This window comes from Agelaius phoeniceus, chromosome 5 (assembly GCF_051311805.1).
Source record: "Agelaius phoeniceus isolate bAgePho1 chromosome 5, bAgePho1.hap1, whole genome shotgun sequence".
NCBI classification, from domain to species: domain Eukaryota; kingdom Metazoa; phylum Chordata; class Aves; order Passeriformes; family Icteridae; genus Agelaius; species Agelaius phoeniceus.
Window position 1 is genome coordinate 7,675,055 of NC_135269.1, and position 18,765 is coordinate 7,693,819.

The window sequence follows — 18,765 nt, forward strand, 5'->3', positions numbered from 1 at the left end:
AAGAGGAAAGCAAGAATGCAATTTTGCTGTTTGTTAGGGTTTTATAAAATAACTTTCTGGCTGTGTATCTCTTCTACACCAGTGAATCTGGCAAGGCAAAAATAACCACATTATTCTCTCACAGCACCCCCCAAAAACAGGTAAAAATGTGCTCACAAGATGTAGGGTAGACAGGGTGCAGGGTACTGATAGAGACAAAAAGGTGGAAACATCAGTAGCCATCCTGCCTCCCAGCTCCTCTCAGAGTTCTTCACCTCTCAGAGTTCTTCACTGTCAAAAAAGTACAATTTCAAGGCCTCTGTTTCTTTCCTCCTCAATGTCTCTGCATTTGGTACGTCTCATCAGTCCACTATTTTCCTTTTTTTAATAGCAGCTTCCCACTCCTGAGCCTCAATCTGAATACCACCCATAAAAATTGATGAAGGTGCCAAGTCCAGCGTGGCATTTACAGAGCAGAGCTGCCACATCAGGCTTTCATTGTGACCTTTATTGTGACCCGTGTGTCCTCAGGCTCTCCCTGGCAGTTTGCCGCTGCTGTAGCACAAGCCCCTCTGGGAGCTGCAGAGCTTTTTTTGCTGCAGAGCTCTCTGCTCTCCGTGAGGAACGAAAAATAACAGCGGTGGGTTCCAGTATGCACGGCATGAAGGATGTGGCTGCCAAGAACAAAGGCTTGATCCTTGTGTTCCACAAAAAGAACAGCTCAGTATACTTAGCACATTGCTCCAAGTGATTAATCCAGGGAATAAAGGTGGGCTTTTTTCCTGAGGCACATGAATATTTTTTAAAAGTACAATTTTATTCTCTTGGAGCAGCGAAGCCTTAGAATTGAATAGCCTAATTTCTAGTAGTGCTATCATGGCTTGTGATTAGGAATGGAAAAACAATATCAAACAGTAGCCTACTGTATCAAACATATTCGTTCAATAATCTTTTTGATATCCAGGAGCTTATCAGAAACCTTGTGTCAGGTACAGACTGCACTGGGTACAACCTGCTGTTCTGCTGGAGCAGATGAAGGCAGATCAGCTCTGCAATTCAGAAAACTGCACATATTGCAGGAAGCATCAGGTATTTTCATACATCTGTATTATCAACCTTTTCTTTTAATGTAGGGTTTGTCCCTTCACTCTGAAGTAACTACCTAGAGGCTATTTAGTGAAGAGCCTTGCTGGATTCAGGCCTACTGGAAAGTATTTATCACTGTTTACAGAAGAGAAAAGCAGGGCTGCCAGATTAGCAACCAAATCTAAAACTGGCTTCAAAGTACATTCTCCGATAGCACAATACACATCTTTCAAATTTATGGACATGAGTGGATAGCAGAGAAAAACATGAAATCATCATTTATCCAAAGACAGCCTGACTTTCATGAACCATGGGTACAAATAAAATGTGCATACCTTCCAGAAGCAAACACTGTAGCCAGGTCTCAAAGGTAACTCAAATCTGACTAGATTAATTTAACATCTGTTAGTTGTATTTCTGAATTAAAGCATCATTAGTGTAATATACATACCAGCTGTAAAGTTTTTATTTCTGGAGTGAAAAATCAACATAAGAGCTAGAGACAGAAAAAAACAACAAAAAAATGGTTGGTTGTTCCATTTGGACTCTCTTAGGATTTACAGAATCTAGGAGAAAAAAATCATTATTGTACTTTATTTTTAATCAGAGATTCACTGGGTCTGGATTAAGTACATTTTGATACCAGCATTCCACTCTGATTTTTGAATGTCTGGTTTACCTTTATTTGGGTAATAAATAATATTTTTCTGCATATAGTTCATGGATTGATAGTGGGGTAATGACTGACTTGAGTCTTTCCTCTAAGAGCAAATCAAAGTTGCTAAAATGTCTTAGGATCTTTAGCTACGTACAGGCAAACAGCACTTTACAGAACTGAGAGAAATGGTAAGATTTAGCCCCAAAGAACTGAATAGTCAGGTAAACAGGAATTTAGTATAATTGCATTAGAAGTTGTCAATGAAGAGTTGGCCAATTGGAAAAACAAAGTTTGCAAAAGAAATAGGGCTTGAAGGACTATCCTTTGTATCCTCTCTTGAAGGATACAAAGAGAGCAGGCAAGGACAGTTTGTGCTTGTGAAGAGGGACATTGATCCAATCAAGGGGTTTGAAGATGGGGGAAAGATAAGAGGAATAAAACTAATACTGGTGCAATGGGAAACCGAACAACCCACCAGGGATTTCAACCACTCCTTGATCTGTTTTTTAATATCTGGAGAAAGAGGATATGGCCTTTACCACCTTCTTCCAAGGTATGGTTAAACAAACAAGTGAACTGATGTAACACCTTACAGCTGCAAGGGGGAAGATCTTCTTTCTGCCCTCTCCCAGTATCCTCTCCTCACCCTTGTGCCTCCCCTGGTGTTCCATGGCTCCCAGCTGAGGCAATGCAAGTCCCTGACCTACAGACAACTAGCCAGTCTTTGGGGGAGGTTGAAAAATGCCACAAATACTAAAGCCCAAAGAGGGTAAATTGTGGAGCCTGTGCCTGAAATAAGGGGTAAGAGAAGGGAATGTGGTTTTCCATTGATATTACCCCAGAAGGCTCCTCTGCTGCCACAACACCATGAAATGCAGTTGTCTGACACCTGGCTTTGAGGCTTTTTTCCTGATTCAGTTTCCAGTCTGAACACTAGCCTATGGCATTGCCCTTGATAAGAAAAAAAGTTCAGTTTTTCACTTTGTGTTGTAATTAGAGTTTTACTGGGTCAAAAAAAAAAAAAAGGGACTTGTGTTTGTTTTTACTTACAGCTCGTGCTGGAGCACAGTCATAGGTAATAGCTAATCTAACTGTAAAATCTGAGTGGAGGCACAGCTCCTGTAATTGCACAGCCAAATAATCAGGTGATGTCAGCACACTGCCAGCCTGGCTGGTGTAACCTCACTTACCCTGAGCTAACAGAACAGGGCCCTGCCTTGCCCGCTCGCGGTGCCACGCGTCCCTCGCGCTCTGCGGGGCCTCTGAGGCTTTCTGCGCGTGGCCGTGTGCCCTGACAAACCTGGTGACGTGTGGGACAGTGACAGGGCACTTCACCTGCTGCACAGCTCCAAAAGGCAAACTCTCAGAATGCAAATGTGAATGAGATGTACAGGGCAGGTATATTGACAAGACCTTTTTTCTTTCCAGATTAAATAGAAATAAATTGGAGGAATACTGAGATATCAGAAATATTTGAAAATCCCAGCCTGGACATTAAACAAACATTTGTAATGCTGAAGCCCAGGATAAACAGCAAATATTTTGTGTTCTCTAACAAATATTTGCAGAGTTGCACACAGATGAATTAGGTATTCAGGGCAACTGCTGTCAGATAGCAACTCAAAATGGGTGCAAAACTCTATGATACAGCTCTAATTAACCACTCTTGTATGATGTTCTTGTTCTCGGAGGCTCCCAGAATGGCATCAGTGATCTGCCTGTCCTGTTGTCAGCATTTTCCAGTGGTTTGGGAATTTCTGGGGTCTCCAGCTGTGGCTGTAGAAAGGGTGAAGCCATATAACCAGTGTGTGTGCACCCTGAGAGGCAGGCAGCTGGCAGGAGACCAGCTTTGGTGTATTTACTGCTCTACATTCAAACCTTATGGATTTTGTCTGCCAGTTTCCAGAGCCAAATGAACCTCAAGACATAAACAGCAGGTAAAAAGGAAGAAAGGGAGAGAATTATATTAAGACATGCAAAAGATAGTAACAATTTTTTTTTTTAAATGGGGAAAGACCTGTAAAATAATTCAGTTAAAAACTAAATATCTGATAACACTAGTATGCAGAAAAGCAGACTTCACAGGCTGCTCCTTAGACAAGTTCTTGTCTCTTTTAAACCATATACCCAAATTTTCCTTTTGGCTCTTGCTGCATTTGGAGTGAATGAACTGATATGAGACAGACAGTTTCTTCACATTTTTTTGGGTTTTTTAACTGGAAAGACATTCTCTCAGGGATTATTATGAGAAAAAAACTGTTTGGAAAATATGCTGAATATTGCAAATATATAGCTTAGAAAACATGCTGGATTTTCATCTAGTTCCGAACACAATTTCTATTTCTTGCAGGTTCAGCACCAAATTGTTTCCACAAGGTCATGAGGTTTTCAGAAGCAAATGGAGCATTTCATTCTTGGTTTCACTAAAGAGAGATGGGTCTTGCTACACAAGGATCTGTCATGTGCAATTTTGTTTACTTGGGACTGTTTGCTAACCTCCAGCTTCAATGAGTCACGGTATTTTTACTGCCATGCTGTCCATTCCATAGGCTTTAACACACTCCTCCACTTAATTATTAACAAAGTCCAAAGGTATCCACCCCTCTCCCACACAGATCTTCCAGCTAAACACAGCTTTGAAACCTCTTCTTATTTAAAATTGTTCTTTACGGTTTGGATAAATACAGTGTTAGCAGTTGATGCTTTCGTGTTGCTGCAATGACGTCCTTCCCCACGAAGGCTCCTGCTGCTGTTTACATTCCTTATGTCCAAACAAGCCAGACTTGCCCACACTCCAGCAGATATCCTCTGGCTTGGCTGCTCGTGATCCAGCTGAAAATCACCTCCTTTCCAGGGCTCCCTGTAGTCACTGAAAGAAGCTCTTCCCTCCATTTCCTTATCCTTCAGGTTCCCTGCCACAGTCGCCTTTTCCATGTCCTTGGTGAGGCTGGACCAGGGTTTGATGCCAGGCTGATTTCCAGGGTAGTGTAGAGGACAGAAATTCAGCCAGTGCTCCTCCTGGATGTGAGGCACATGCCATGAATTAGATAATGAAATTATTCTTATTTTCTGGTGCTATTTTCTACTATTTTTTCAGTGGAATAGGTTCCCTGATCTGGTTCCCAGCATAGCCCTGCAAAAAGCTGGAATTGGGAACATTGAGGAGTGATGCAGCATGGCATGAGGACAAATAAGGTAGTACTGAATGTTGGGATGTTTCTGAGGCCACAGGATCAGAAAACTGTGACCTTTCTTTTGCTGGCCTAGAGTAAGCCTCAATTTCTAGCCAGTAATGAGCTTGTTAATCTTATAAGAATGTGTTTTCAAGTCTTGTCTGACCTCCCCCTTCTATGTTTTTTAACATTTTGTTTACAAATTATTTTATCAAACACTTTAAACAATTTTAGAATTACAGTCTTGCTTTAAAAAAACCTGTCCAGGACTTAGTTATGAGCAGCTCCTATTCACACAGCAAAGCTGGTCAGTGTGAAGAGCAGTGAGAAGTACTTGAACAAGAACGTGCACAGTCAAAGTTTAAAAGAAAAACTGGTAGCTACAAAGCAGCAGCCCCATTATATGTGCTTTTGTTTTGAAGTGTGACTTTTAGATGTGCAATGATTGAGCAGAGAGTCCCGAAATGAGCTGTGTGATTGTTCATCCCAAGGCAGCTGTGGCTGAGGCCCGGTGTATCAGTTGTGAGCGCTGGAAAAGGCTGGGTGTGTATCACAGCACGGTGTTAATCACAGCCTGGAAATCACAGGGTAGGAAAACAATTTAAGCTCAATGGTTACTCAGCTAATTGCTTTGACTAAGTCTCACATTTACACACCCAAAGCACCCAAACTCAACATTTTTACTTGACAGTAGAAATACTTGCCCTTTCTCCGGGGGAGATAAGTACAAGCAGTACAAGGGAAAGAAAATGCTTGCTTTAAGGACCCCCGAGAACTGCAAATCTGTGATTAGATGAGCTCTGGGAAATGCACTGATGTGGACACACAGCACCACTATCACCCGGGAAATATCCTACAGTGTGCCACATGCTGCCAACTCCGGAAATGGCAGCAGCCTGTACTTTTCCTTTAATTGCCTCAGCTGAAACCAAACAAACCCAAATCGGCTTAGCTTTGAGCTCCCCTTCAGGAGCCGCCGGACTTTGCACCAAAACAAGCACACATGCACGATTGGCACTGCGTCTCCTCAGCTGCTCTGGAAGTTGTACAATGTGTGCACAACCACTGCACCTCCTTGGGCGCTCTGGCAGCAGTACAACCTGTACAACCACTGCATCTCCTTGCTAAAGGTGTGCTTACACCTCTGGTGCATGAGGTGTCCAGGGTATGGAGGCAAACAGAAGCTGCAACTTCAGTTTTCATTTCTGCACTTGGCCTGAATTATTTACAAAGCAAAATTATTTAGGGCAAGCGGGTATTTTCACAGCAATTCCTTCTTGAAATCCACATAAAACACGAGTGAAGGCCCAGAAACTTCTGCATCTTACATTAAGGCTACAACTAAAGCTAGACAAGGACAGATAAGCACTGATGCTGGGAAAATTGACCAGTGATAGCATAAGCCAATTGAGGCATGGAAGGGAATAAATACACACTGCAGAGGTGCATAGGAGGACACATTAAAAAGAAAACCAAGTAGAAATTGCTAATAATTGTATTAGGAAACACAATCCACCGAACATTCTGTCTTGCTTCTTTGTTGTGCTGTGTCATGCTCATGTACAGGCTGTGCAGGGAAGGAGCAGGTTTCCTGCAGCATTGGTAAAGGACAGTAGAGAGTGCACCGGAGGTTACAGGAAAGAAGAGTTGGGAATTGGAAGCAGACATCAAAGGGGGTACAGAGTTGACGTAAATAGAAAAGAGAGTTGAGAGAGGACAGTGAAAGTTGGCTTTAGCTGGAGACAGGGGAGAACGAGGGCCAAAAGATGTGTTGCAATAGCCACTCGTGAGTAAGGTCTGAATCACAGTTATGGGGGGGACAACAGGGACAGATTTTATGCACATCACCCAAGAAGAGAATCTCAGTGACATGGATAAAACACCAACTGGGAAACTGAGACTGGGGAAAGGGGGAAAAAAAGGCTTCACTGAGTCAACAAAACAAAAGTAGGAACAAGTGGGAAACCTGGATCAGAAAGAAATTCTTTCTTTGAAACTGAAAACATTCAAATAGTATTCAGTTCAAAGGACTGGAAATACAGGGATAAATAAATTTAAATGCTTTAAACAATTAAATTAAGAGTGCATTTATTTCCAAGGATAATAGGGAAAAATCTGCCAAAAAAGGAGGAGACTTTTTCCCTCAGTCACACAATGGCAAGTACCACATTGGTCAAAGAAAGGAAGGAGCGATCCACCCCAGAAAGAGAATAACAAAACTTCTCCCCAGTTCAAGATACCAAGCAGTAATTTGTTTTCTAAAAATGTATACACTTATTATATTAAGCTTAACTGATTTTTAGCAGTTCTTGGAGACCAAAAACAAAATGCACAAATAAATCTGCTAAATCCTGCTGAATCTGGTAATGCAGTGTCCAGCACAAAAAGAAATGTATAGAAAAAGAATATTACACTGGAGAAAGAAATTGTCCAGATGAGAAGGTGGGGAAAATTTGGGAAAGAATAGCCACAGCTGAGTTTTAAGAATAATTGCTTATTGCAATCAGGTGTTTTCAAGTCAGTAATTTTCTCTCTACTTCCTCCCCATCCAGCATGGGCTCCCCCTCAGAAAAAAAGAATTGGGATATCCTGCTTTCCTGTAAGAAAGGTGCTTGCTCTGCTAGTAGTTTTCTTTAAAGACTTTTTTTTTATTAAAACAAAGAAATGAAACACACTGGCTGTAATAATGATGAGGGGATAAACACTAAAAAAAAAAAAATTCACCAGTTCTCAACCTGGCTGGCAATCATGTATTGAAAACCCATAGCAACAATGACAGCACCAGCATAAAGAGTAATGAGAGGAATTCTAAACATTTTGGCTTAAGACAAAACATTTGGTTAATAAGTTTAAAGTACCATGATCTTACGTGCAACTGTTCTGAAGTCTTTTTGACACAGGAAGAGATGAATGGACACCTGCAATGTTTGATCTTGACGCTCTGACAAGTTATGAATTGTTTCAGTAAGGGAAGAGTAATGAGCAAAGTAACCTTCAAATATGAAAAGAAATTATCTGAATGACCAAGGCTATACCTTATATAGATGGGATGGCATGGCAAACATCTCTAACAGAAATTAAATGTAAGTAACAGCTTCATTGCTTATTTTGTTGGGAAATATAATCTCACCTTAGATTTTTTTTAATTGAATGTCTAAATAGTTTTGTGGAAGAGTAGGCTTGTGTAAACCTGTAAGTTGCATCCTGCTTCCATCCAAAACCTGTCATAGTAAAATGAGGCAGATGAGTCTCATGTGACTTAGCTAAATGTTTTCATTTATCACCTCTAGCCTTAGAGCTTTGTTCTAATCCAGGAGAGAGACATACATCTAAAAACAACCAGCCCTCAAATCCAGCCTGAGCTAAAACCAACAGCAAAATAAAGAAGCACAGATATTTCTGTACCCAGGCTGCTATGCTGAGAGAGAGCTTCATAAGGAAAGCTCAGGATGGATACATCTCACTGTCTCCTCTCCTCCACCAGTTTTCTTGGCTGTTTTTTGGGGTTTTTTAAGGGGTTTGATTTAATGAGAGAGAATTGTGCTTTTAGCAATGATTTGCATACTGTGTATATGAAATAAATCAGATTTAAACCTCTCCTGTTCATATCACATGGGACTTTTGGCTTTGATGTATTTTGACCAGGCACAAAGGGGCAGGATCCAGCATGCGCAAAGTTATACAGAAAAAGAATCAAATTACAGTCTGACAGTTTTCTAGGCTTTTGCTAGTGACCTCTGCTTATAAAACTTGTTGCTTTGTGATTGTCCACCCTCTTCTTTTAATAAGCATGATTCAAAGATTAATGTAATTAATTTTCCATTAGTACATGTTAGTTCTGTAAGGCTTCAGTAGGCACTCACAGAGAAACAGAACCCTATGTATGCTATTTCTGCTGATAAAGTGCTGGCTACGATACTGGGCCTCTGCAGTTCCCACTTCAAATAAATACTCAAATGGGAAGGCTCTATGGCTCTATCAACTTTGTAGTGGAAGTATTTCACGATGACCCAGCAAAAACAGGGCCCATTGTCTGTCAAAATCTCTACCATCAAATCAGCAAGAGAAACCACAGCAAATATTTGAGCACAGGGTCAGCCCACTTCCTGCATTCTACCGTAGCTGGAGGAGGTGGCGAAGGCGCTGCCAATTTTCCCTGGTATGGTCTGTCCTCCCAGACTTGTGAATGAGTCTGTGCTGACTTGGAGCTGCTCATCTGCTCCCACAGAATTGGTATGAGAGACTCTACATGTGGCCTTTACATAAATGAAAAGGCATTTCTCTTTTGCAAATGAAAATGTTTTGTGATAGAAATGCTGTGCATGGCTGTGCAGGCCTCTGACAAAGCCAGCTGGCTACTGGAAAGATGGAAAATCGACAACTGCACAAAGCTGGCTGCTTCTTCCACAACTGTCAAGGTGTTGGGCAATTGTAATAAGGTTATTGCATATTAATGGAATAGAACACTAATTGAAGGTTATTTCAGATAAAAACCTAGTAAATAATCTGACTTCTGATTTCTAAAAGCTTCCACATTTAAATAACCAATGGATTTTTATATTTAGTATGAGGTTAAGATTTGAACTGTGATACAAATTTACACAAACCAATCAGTAACTACACTGCAGAAGAATCACTTCCAGAACAGGGGTTAAGAGAGCTCTCTTCCATGCCTGGAGTAGCACAGCCCTCCCTGCTGCAGACGGAGCTTGCTACATGTTTGGTGTGGGCTGAAGAGCCCACAGCTCATAAACAGGAAACAACCCACAACTCATTTTGAATTCCAATAAATATTTTGTGTTTTACTGCCTTTGGGACAGCGCCTGTGCATGAGTCAGGGCAAGATGAGGTGTTGATAAAAAGCTGAGTCAGCCTGGCATGCCTCTCACTGGCAGCTGTGGCAAGTCCCTCAAAACGTGCATGTTCCCCAGGCAAAAGCCTGCATCCATTCCAACACTTTACTCTCGAAAATTGTCATGCAGCACTTGCATCATGTCACCTCACCTGTGGTGAAATATGTAGGTGTTAAACCTGGGAATTAACCTGCTAAATCAACTGATTCTTGTGGCATTGGGTGTTGGCCCAGCTCGGGACAGACCGTGGAGCAGCTCTAGTGGTTGAAAAGTTGAACTGTGACCAGAACCAGTTTGAAAAAGTCTGAAATGCTTTAAATCAATATAAGGCTTTTATTTAGCTTCTGTTTTGCATGGTCAATATTGCCTTTTGCTGGCTGGTCCTGACCCATGCCTTTGGGGGCTTTTCAGCCTCTGCTGTTACTGTTGTTTCTGCACCAAGTGCTCTGGTGTCCAGGGCCATGTGCTAAACCCAAATTTATGAGAAAATTATGGAATAAAGTGTAGTGCTCACGGCGGTAACGAACCAAACCCCCAAAACAATGCTCTCTTCCATTTCTAGGCCTCATTTACCTTCCTATTGGAAATATCTGAAGTGAGTCTTGTTTTATCATCCTGGTACGTGCCATTCACTCAGCTCACTAATTAAGTGAGATTCCTGATTAAATTTTGGTTTTGGTTGGGTTTTTTTCTTCCCCACATGGAATACAAGCGTGAAGGCAAACAGGCATTTATACGATTTTGAGAAGTGTTTCATAGAGCACAGATGGATGGGCACAGGCACGGCCCCTCCTCGCCGGCCCTCAGGCAGGCGGCGCTCACCGCGCCCGTGGCAGCCGGGCCGCCCCTCCGGCCGGCGGGGCTTTATGCGCCCCTCACCGAACGGCCCGGGGGCTCAGGCTCGACCCCCTCAGCCCCGTGTCCCGGTAAACATGCGGCGGCACGGAGGGAACGGGAGCCGGGAGGTTGTGAGGGGAGTGAGGGGAGCGAGAGATGTGAGGGCACTGAGGAGTTTAAGGGCAGTAGAGGGATGTGAGAGCGATGTAGGAAGTGAGGGGTGGGAGGGATATGAAGGGAGTGAGGGCAGCGAGGGGTGTGAGGGCAGCGAACGGAGTGAGGGCAGTGAGGGGCGTGAGGGCAGTGAACGGAGTGAAGGCAGTGAAGAGTGCGAAGGAAATGAGGAGTGTGGGGGGTGTGAGGGCAGCGAGGGGTGTGAGGGCAATGGAGGGGTGTGAGGGCAGCGAACGGAGTGAAGGCAATGAAGAGTGCGAAGGAAATGAGGAGTGTGGGGGGTGTGAGGGCAGTGAGGGGTGTGAGGGGAGCGGGGCCGCCCCCGCCCCGCCAATGGCGCGCGGCCGCGGCGGGAGGTGTGTGCCGACCTCACTTCCGGGACCTGTCACCGGCCGCTCCCGCCCCGCTCCCGTTCCCGTTCCCTCCCCGCTCCTTCCCCGCTCCCGCTCCTTCCCCGCCGGCAGCCGGCGACACGGCTCGGCCCGGCCCCGCCCTGCGCGGCCCGTGGCAGCGATGCACGGTACTGCCTTAGGGGCGGCCTCTGCCCGCGCGGTGCCCGTGTCCCGGCCGGGGCGCCTGCAGGAGGCGGGAGCGCCCGCCTGGGGTTGGGTGACGCCCCCGGCTCGCTAACGCGGCGGCGGCTGTGCTAATGACCTGTCCTTTCCTCTCCTCCCCTCCCTTGCTATTCGCTATTACTTATCTCTCCGGCCCCGCGGTGTGAAGCCCTCGGCGGAGCGGCGGCGGACAGCAGCAGGAGGTAGCCGGCCCGGGGAGATGCTGTAGCGGCTCCCGCTGCTCGCTCGGAGCGGCGCCCTGGCCCGGCTGCGGGAAACGGGGCCGAGGGGCTGCGGGACGGGCAGAGCCGGCCCGGCGCAGGTAAAGAGACACCCGGGAAGCGCCGGGGGAGTGGGATTTCGGGGGGCTGGAGGTGGGAACGGAGAAGGGGGTAATGCGAGGGGCTGTCACACGAGGGGCTGGTTGGCAACTGTCAAGTGTCCCAAATGGAACATCTGGATTGCCCTTAACCTGGAATGAACTCGGACACGAGGCAGAAAGTGCCCGCTGCTGGCTTGGCTCAGTCAGGCGGGCTGTGCTGTTCCCGGCCGGCTGGGCAGAGGAGGGTCCTCGCTGAGGGCGAGCGAGCAGCAGCAGGTCACTGGGAACGCCTCCGGGGCTCGCTTCTGCGGTTTGCCGCCTTCTTGGTTGTCCCCGTGGGGCTGGATACTTGCTTTTCAAAAAGCATTCCAGGAGTAACAAAGGAAAGGAGTGCGAAAAGGTGTTGCCTTGTATTCCTATTAAGATTGGCCCAGTCTCACTCAATGACACGGGAAGCTGTTCCTAAGCTCTCTGATGGAAGTGGTATGAGCACAGGATTCGTCACACGGGATTATCTGGAATGATAATGTTTGGCACTTTTGGCATTGGGTGTCTTAGTAGTACTGCACTAATAAAGGTGTTGCATAAGTTTTGTTGTGAAGGAAAATCGTGGTCAAACTCCTTGTATTGCAGAACATGCACAGACTTTTCTCATTGGCATCTGGCACTGCTCACCTATTAAAATTTGCTTTGCAGGCAGCGAAACGGATCAGCTGTAAAAACGATTTCCTTTGTAAATCCTGAATCACTGACTTAGCACTGAGGCTGCTACCTGGTCTCGTGCTGGAACTGAGGCACTTGTGGTTCATGTGATGTGGTCACACGTCTGCTGAACCCAAACCAGCACCATAACTTTTGTTGGCTGGCATGAGCTACCGAGCAGCCATCAGCTCCCAGTGACTTTGAGCGGCAACTTTGGGAATTTCAAGTAATACAATGTAGTTTATGGGAAGGATGAGGGTATGCAGACCTTATCAAAGGTTTGTGGAACTCCCCAGACTGCATGCTTGCTCTCTTTTCCCATGTTTGGAAGAAACTCTTAGCATGGTCCAAAAAACATTCTTATCAAGCTGTTGGTGCCTTATATTGACTGTCATCCTCTACAGTCAGGTGCATAGGGAGTTTTGGCTACCTATTGGAAACACCTTGTGGGTTTGTCACTTGCTTTTCAGTAGTTCTTTACTGTCCTCATTTTCTGTTAATACTGTAGTCTTCATAAAGGGTATCATGAATTTTAAACCATGGAGAGAGGGTTACACTTCAGTTGTGATTTTGTGTTGTTATGCTTTTAATATTTCACGTGCAGAGTTTTATAAAAATATAAGGGACAATAATGTCCTACAGGAGAGTAGGATATATGGCCTAAGATACTACTCTTGGTCTAAAAAATGGATTATAATGCTCACTGTTGTCCCAAAGTGGGCTAGGAAACATAACTTTTCTTATTATTTTTTCAGAAGCAGCTTGAACTTCAAAATTGCAAACAGCTCTATTCTTGTCCTTACTTTTCTATAGCTTTCCTGATGAGATTTGGGTTCTGGCTTCTGCTTCTATTGCACATGTAATATTTTTGCAAGGGGGAAAAACAGAGAATTCCATACTTATCTTGGAAAATAAATGAAGTTGAATTCATATTTATTACATATAGCTATATTTACATATAGCATATTACATAAGCATATTTTCTTACATAATTTTGGAATTTTAACTTTTTTTTTAATCCACTTTTCCAAAATCTCTCTGCATCTCTAATTTGTTTGATATTTTTTAGCCTTTTTTTTTTTTAATATATAGGCCTTATAAAGTGTATAAAACAAAAATCTCTACCTTTGAGAAGTAAATTCTCAAAATAAAGATCAAAGACATCTCATAGGGCTGTGTGTGCACCTTGGCAACTATAACTACTCTAAATGTGTCCACAGAAAGACTTTGTGAGAAAGTGCTCTTTAGGAGTAAAAGTATTTTACTCTATAACAGATAATTAAAATAGCACAAGGCTGTCACTATAGTGTTCTCAGTTGAGTGGTTTTGAATTCTTTTAGTATGAAAGAAAAAAGATCTGAATTATATTGGGATATACCAATTATATCCCCCAGTTAGCTAGATGTCAGTGTGGTCCAGCTGTAAAACTAGGGACATATTAAAAAACCTCAATCATTTAAAACATTCTCTTAGCCCAAGTGAAAGGAAAGCTTTTTTTTTCAGAACAAGCATAAAGAAATATTTTTTTAAGTTATATTACATCATAGCTATGTAAAATCAGTATTGTAAGCCCTGGGAAATTTTATTGACTTTTTTTTTTTTTTTTTAAGAATGTCAACAGCTTTTTATTGATGAAGAACTGCTTGTTATCACCAATCTGCACATGAAATGGAAGGGGGAAAGATTCTGGAAAACAACTTCTGTTTCAGCCTTGCAAGATGCTGCTTGAAAGGGTGAGTACATACATGGACTGGGCATAGAATCTCTGTAAAGAGTGATTAATGTATAGCCAAATGACAAGGAAAGAAATCTGAGCATATAGTGGCAATAAATGATTGATAAACAGAAAATAGTAGCACAATCAGGAGACCAAAGTCAAACTTCCTTATAGTCTGATATCTGCTGCTGTCTTAGGTGCTAGTCAGTAGAATTCTGAATTCTTAATATTTTAGAAGTAGAGTGCTCAGCATTTCAAAGGACCAGGTCTGTTAAATTAAGTATTGAATGACATTTGATGAACTAGAAGGCTGAATTTTTCACTGAAGTAGAAAGCCTGGTAAGGTTAGGCTCTTAATCATCACAATGCTCAAAACTAAAATCTCTCCAAGAGTGTGATATTTGACATGTTGTAAAGATACTCAAGTAATATGAGACTGTTGTGTGACCAGATTGCATGTGGCATTGAGATGTTGCCAAATCTGACTCCACTTCCTCATACCACTTCTCATAGTTTCTGCTTATGAAACAATATTTATTTATAAGTGCATTGCATGTGTCTTTAAATATCTAAGAAGTGTAATTTCTGTGTCCAGTGAAGGACTTCTCGTGCACAGATTACTATAAATTAGAAACCACAACTCCCTGGCACTCTAATCCTGACTGAGGCTTGAGTTGTTTTGTTACTGGTTTGTGTTAAAGACTTTGCTAAGTCTTAAAATGTGTGTATGGTGTTAACATTTTTTATACTTTGGAAAGATGTAAACTACCAAAGGGGCATGGTTTGTTCTGTGGTGCTGTATTCATCTAAATTTATTGGTTTAAGTTCAAGTTGTCTCATGCCTGTGGAAACACTAAGAGTAGGAGAGATTGGCAAGCATTTGGCAAGTTACCTATCCCTTTCTAAAAGTGCTGCTACACTGTCATGGTTTTTAAAAGATGTGTAAACTGAGAAATTATTCACTAAATCTTTCCAAGAAGTAAAAGAAACTTGTTCCAAAATGTGTCTGCCTTGAGGAGCTTAGAGCAATGAGCTGAAGTTGTACTGAGGTAGTACAGCTCTTTGGCATGTTTCCAGGCAGATGAAATACATGTGAAAGCAAGTTAGTCCAATATTTTAATATTTCATATTTTTGTATCTCATTAGTTTGTTTTCATTTTGTTGAGAAGTATGTGGAAGGAAACCAGAGCTGCTATTTGGAGTGCTGGTTGAGCAAATCCTTGCTCATTTTTGAGTGTATAACATCCTGGAGCTGAGAGAATTTATCGTGGTGAATGCTTTAGAGTTTGATGTATTTTAAATGGAAAAATAATTCTGCAATGACTTAATATTATCTACTTTTAACAACAACAAAAAAAAAATCATAAAAGTGGATCATTTGAAACTATTATCAGCCTGTGATTAATACCTGGAGGCAGGTCTTACTGTCTTGTTGTGTATATCCATGCATCCAGCACTCTCATGCTGAGTAAGTCCTATTACCTGAATATAGGCTTGTATTGCCATTCCTTGTTTTGTTCTGTTACACAAATAAGTGCTACATGCCTGTTTTATTTTAAAAATTATTTACAGGAAATGATTGATATAACAAATCACAGAACAAACCACTGAACATGAATGTTCAGAAGGTAAGAAGAGCTCATGTCTCATTTGCAAAACCTTACTTGAAAGTGAAGACTTGAATTACTGATGATGTTTGCTAACCTGCTGTCAGTGTTACTGCTTCAGGAAGAGTTGTACAAAGTACCTGACACTGCAGTCATGGGGCAGGTTCCAATTAAACAAAACCAAACAAAACCAAACCAAACTCTCTGGCATCTTTATTCAACACGTATGGAAAACGTTCCCTGGAGCACTAAGGCTGAAGAATATAATGTGGAACCAATTGGAACTGCAGGGCAGGAGAAGGGAGAAGGTGGGTGCTGTGTCAGGAGGCTGCTTTGGAGGCTCTCGTTTAATAGTGCCTGGTGGCATTCTGTCCAACAGAGCAGAGGAATCCTCCAGTGCAGCTGTCAATTAATTCCTACTAAACTCTGATGTTAAAATACAATTAATTGCAGGCCACGGGACTGTTGGCTTGTTGGCAGTTTTCAGTGGAAGATTACAAAATAGCTATTTATATGTATATATATATATAAAACAAGTGAAGTTAATACATTCATGCCCACCTCATGATAAAGGACATGCTGTGTGCAGTTGGGCAGGCCAAGTGTGATCAAATCAGGTAGCAGCTTTGGTACCTATGTAAATAAGAGACAAGCTTTAGTACGTAGATAAGTAAGAGACAAGCAGCACAGGGTTACTGCCTCTGAGCAAAGCAGCAGCTGTACCTGTTCTTCTGTGCTGGACATGTACAGATGAAACTGTGCATAAACAGGCCAATAATTTCAAACAGCTGTCAAGTTTTCAGGATAATTGTACATTCTGGTCACCTGATTTTCAGCATACTGAGCTCCTGTCATTCTAACCAAATTTACAAGGAGTTGCATTTTCTCAAGATTATAAATCCTGTAATAAATCCCATGGAAATGTAATAGTGGTTATCCTCTAAGAACATAGAATTGTTCTGTTTGCACCTATCATTCCTTTTATTTCTCTTCTACATGGCGAGGAGTGGGTGGTGTATATAAATGAACACATAAATGCAAATAAGAGTGGGATGTCCTCTGTCAGTGGTTCCTGACAGCCCTGCAAAGACAGGCTACAGCAAGAAGAGTGGCTACACAGCATGGCTGGATCTGATCTAGGCTCCTCCTTTCCCTCTCCCATCCATACTCCTCTCTCTATCCATCCGATTTGCTGCCCCTCGGTGGGTCTGTTCAGCTCTCTGTAGCTGTCCGTGGTTTTCCTGTGTTACCGATTCAGTGAATGGAGCTGTGTCTGCGCTGTGAAATAAAACTGGCCAGGGAGTGTTCCCGGGAGCTGGCCCGGAGTGTAGGGACGGCAGAGCAGCGTGCAGTGCCCCGGGCCTGGCGCTCTCCTGGGAGCCTGTCAGGCTGCTCCGGGCCACAGCGGTGTCGGGCAGGCTCCGGCCCAGCTCTGGCCCGGGTCATTCACGGTGCCAGCCGGATCCGGCAGCGGGGAGCCGCGTGGCTGGAAGGACAGAGGGACACGGAAGGTGCCGGGCCGGCAGTGCCAGGGAGCTACTGAAGGGACATCCTTTTGATGTGTGTTACTTGAGCTGACTTGGCTAGGTACCCTTAAGGTAACCTTACTTTGCAGCCAGTAACTCTGCTTTGGAGAGGGAGTGTGTGCCATGTCCCCCATAACTGCTCTTTCAATGTCTGATTCAAGGCAGCTGAAATGCCTTACAAAGTGAAGTAAAACTGGAATATGAAAATACATACATGGCTTTTTTTAAGAGGTTTTCTTTTTCCTGGTTGTTTCACTGGGCTCATATTCTTCCTCCAGCTTTCTGCAGTTCAGATGCTTGCTTGGTTAGAAGGAGTGGGGTGGCAGATGCACAGCAGTGCTGGTATTGCTGTTAAACTGGGCACCAGATACCCTTCAGAGGATGAGCAGGGAAAACATGGCACGAAAATAATTGGGTATAGTTTGCCACTTTTTGATCAGCCAGGAGTGTGAGGCTTGTGATCTGTATACTGTAGTGAGTGACCTGATTTAGAGCTGTGAAGTCATGTGTCCCAAGTATATCCTCTATCTGACACGTCAGGAGCTTGCAAGTACAAGTACTTGATGTCCATTTGCCAAAAAATGTAGATTAATTGCATTCATGCCTGTTGCCAAGGCTCCTGTCAGTAACACTAACTCAGTGTAAACTTTGGTTTTGTGTGATACATTTATCACTAAGAAAAACTTTTAAAGGTAGGGATGTCTGAATTGTCAGAATAAAATTGAAGGCCTTTTTCTTAGCAAAAAAAAAAAAACCAAAAAACCAAAATCCAAAACTAAACCAAAACCAACAAAAAACCCCAGCAAGAAAAAGTGAAAGAATTTTGTTTTGCATTCCACTCTGAGTTGTGGCATGACATTAAATTGAAGTTAGTTTATTTTTAGCAGGTTTCATTTGTTTATTTACTTAAATGTAATAGCTGAGCAACAAGAGTAAAAGTATTTCTAATGAATGAGTAAAATTTTAGCACAATAAAGAACAAGTCATCTACATAACTGCAGGTGCTAGTTACAGAAGACATTGGATTTTATGTGGAGGTAGAAGAGTATAAAAGTTGGCCCATTGGAACGACTCAATTTTCAGAAAGACACTTGCAAGCAGAAGAGGCCTAAATCTGTAATATTTTGTCTGAGGGTCATTATTTTTTAAAGGATATAAATCTCTCTGCTAAGCTGAATTTAATTTATCAAATAAGTCATGTTATTATGTCTGCACAAGGGAATAAAGTTTATCAGTGAAATAAAACCACTGAAAATACACAGTGGTGGTGTTCTCTGCTAAGAAGACGAATTCAGGCTTCTTGAATGTCTTCCAGAAACAGATGTAAATTCCACTGTAGCTTTTCAAACAGTGAATAATCCTGGTCTGTTATGTTTGGTGATGAATCATGCGAGGAGCTGCAGATGGTGAGGCGGGTGCAGCTGTGCAGATGCTGGAGGAGCTGAGACAGGAGACTGGAGCACCAAGGGGGTGAAGGAGGTGGTTTGGGGATGGGTTGATATGGGTGATAGAGGAGAGGGATAGACAGCTGAAAGAATATTGAAAAGGACTGTGACCTGGGATTTGGGGTAGGGAGT

General features: G+C 42.9%; 1 protein-coding gene across 3 annotated transcripts in view; it reads left to right on the forward strand.

Annotated features, from left to right (window-relative positions):
- Positions 1 to 11,495: 11,495 nt before the first annotated feature.
- PPARA (peroxisome proliferator activated receptor alpha) overlaps positions 11,496 to 18,765 on the forward strand; it is a 33,044-nt gene continuing 25,774 nt past the window's right edge. For 2 of the 3 annotated variants that reach the window (XR_013182281.1, XM_077178248.1), the window contains exons 1-2: positions 11,496 to 11,636; positions 13,949 to 14,071. The gene's annotated coding sequence lies outside the window, so the exon portion shown is untranslated. Of the gene's footprint in view, positions 11,637 to 13,948; positions 14,072 to 15,630; positions 15,684 to 18,765 lie in introns of those variants that run through there. The other variant, XM_054631468.2, reaches the window with a different exon arrangement.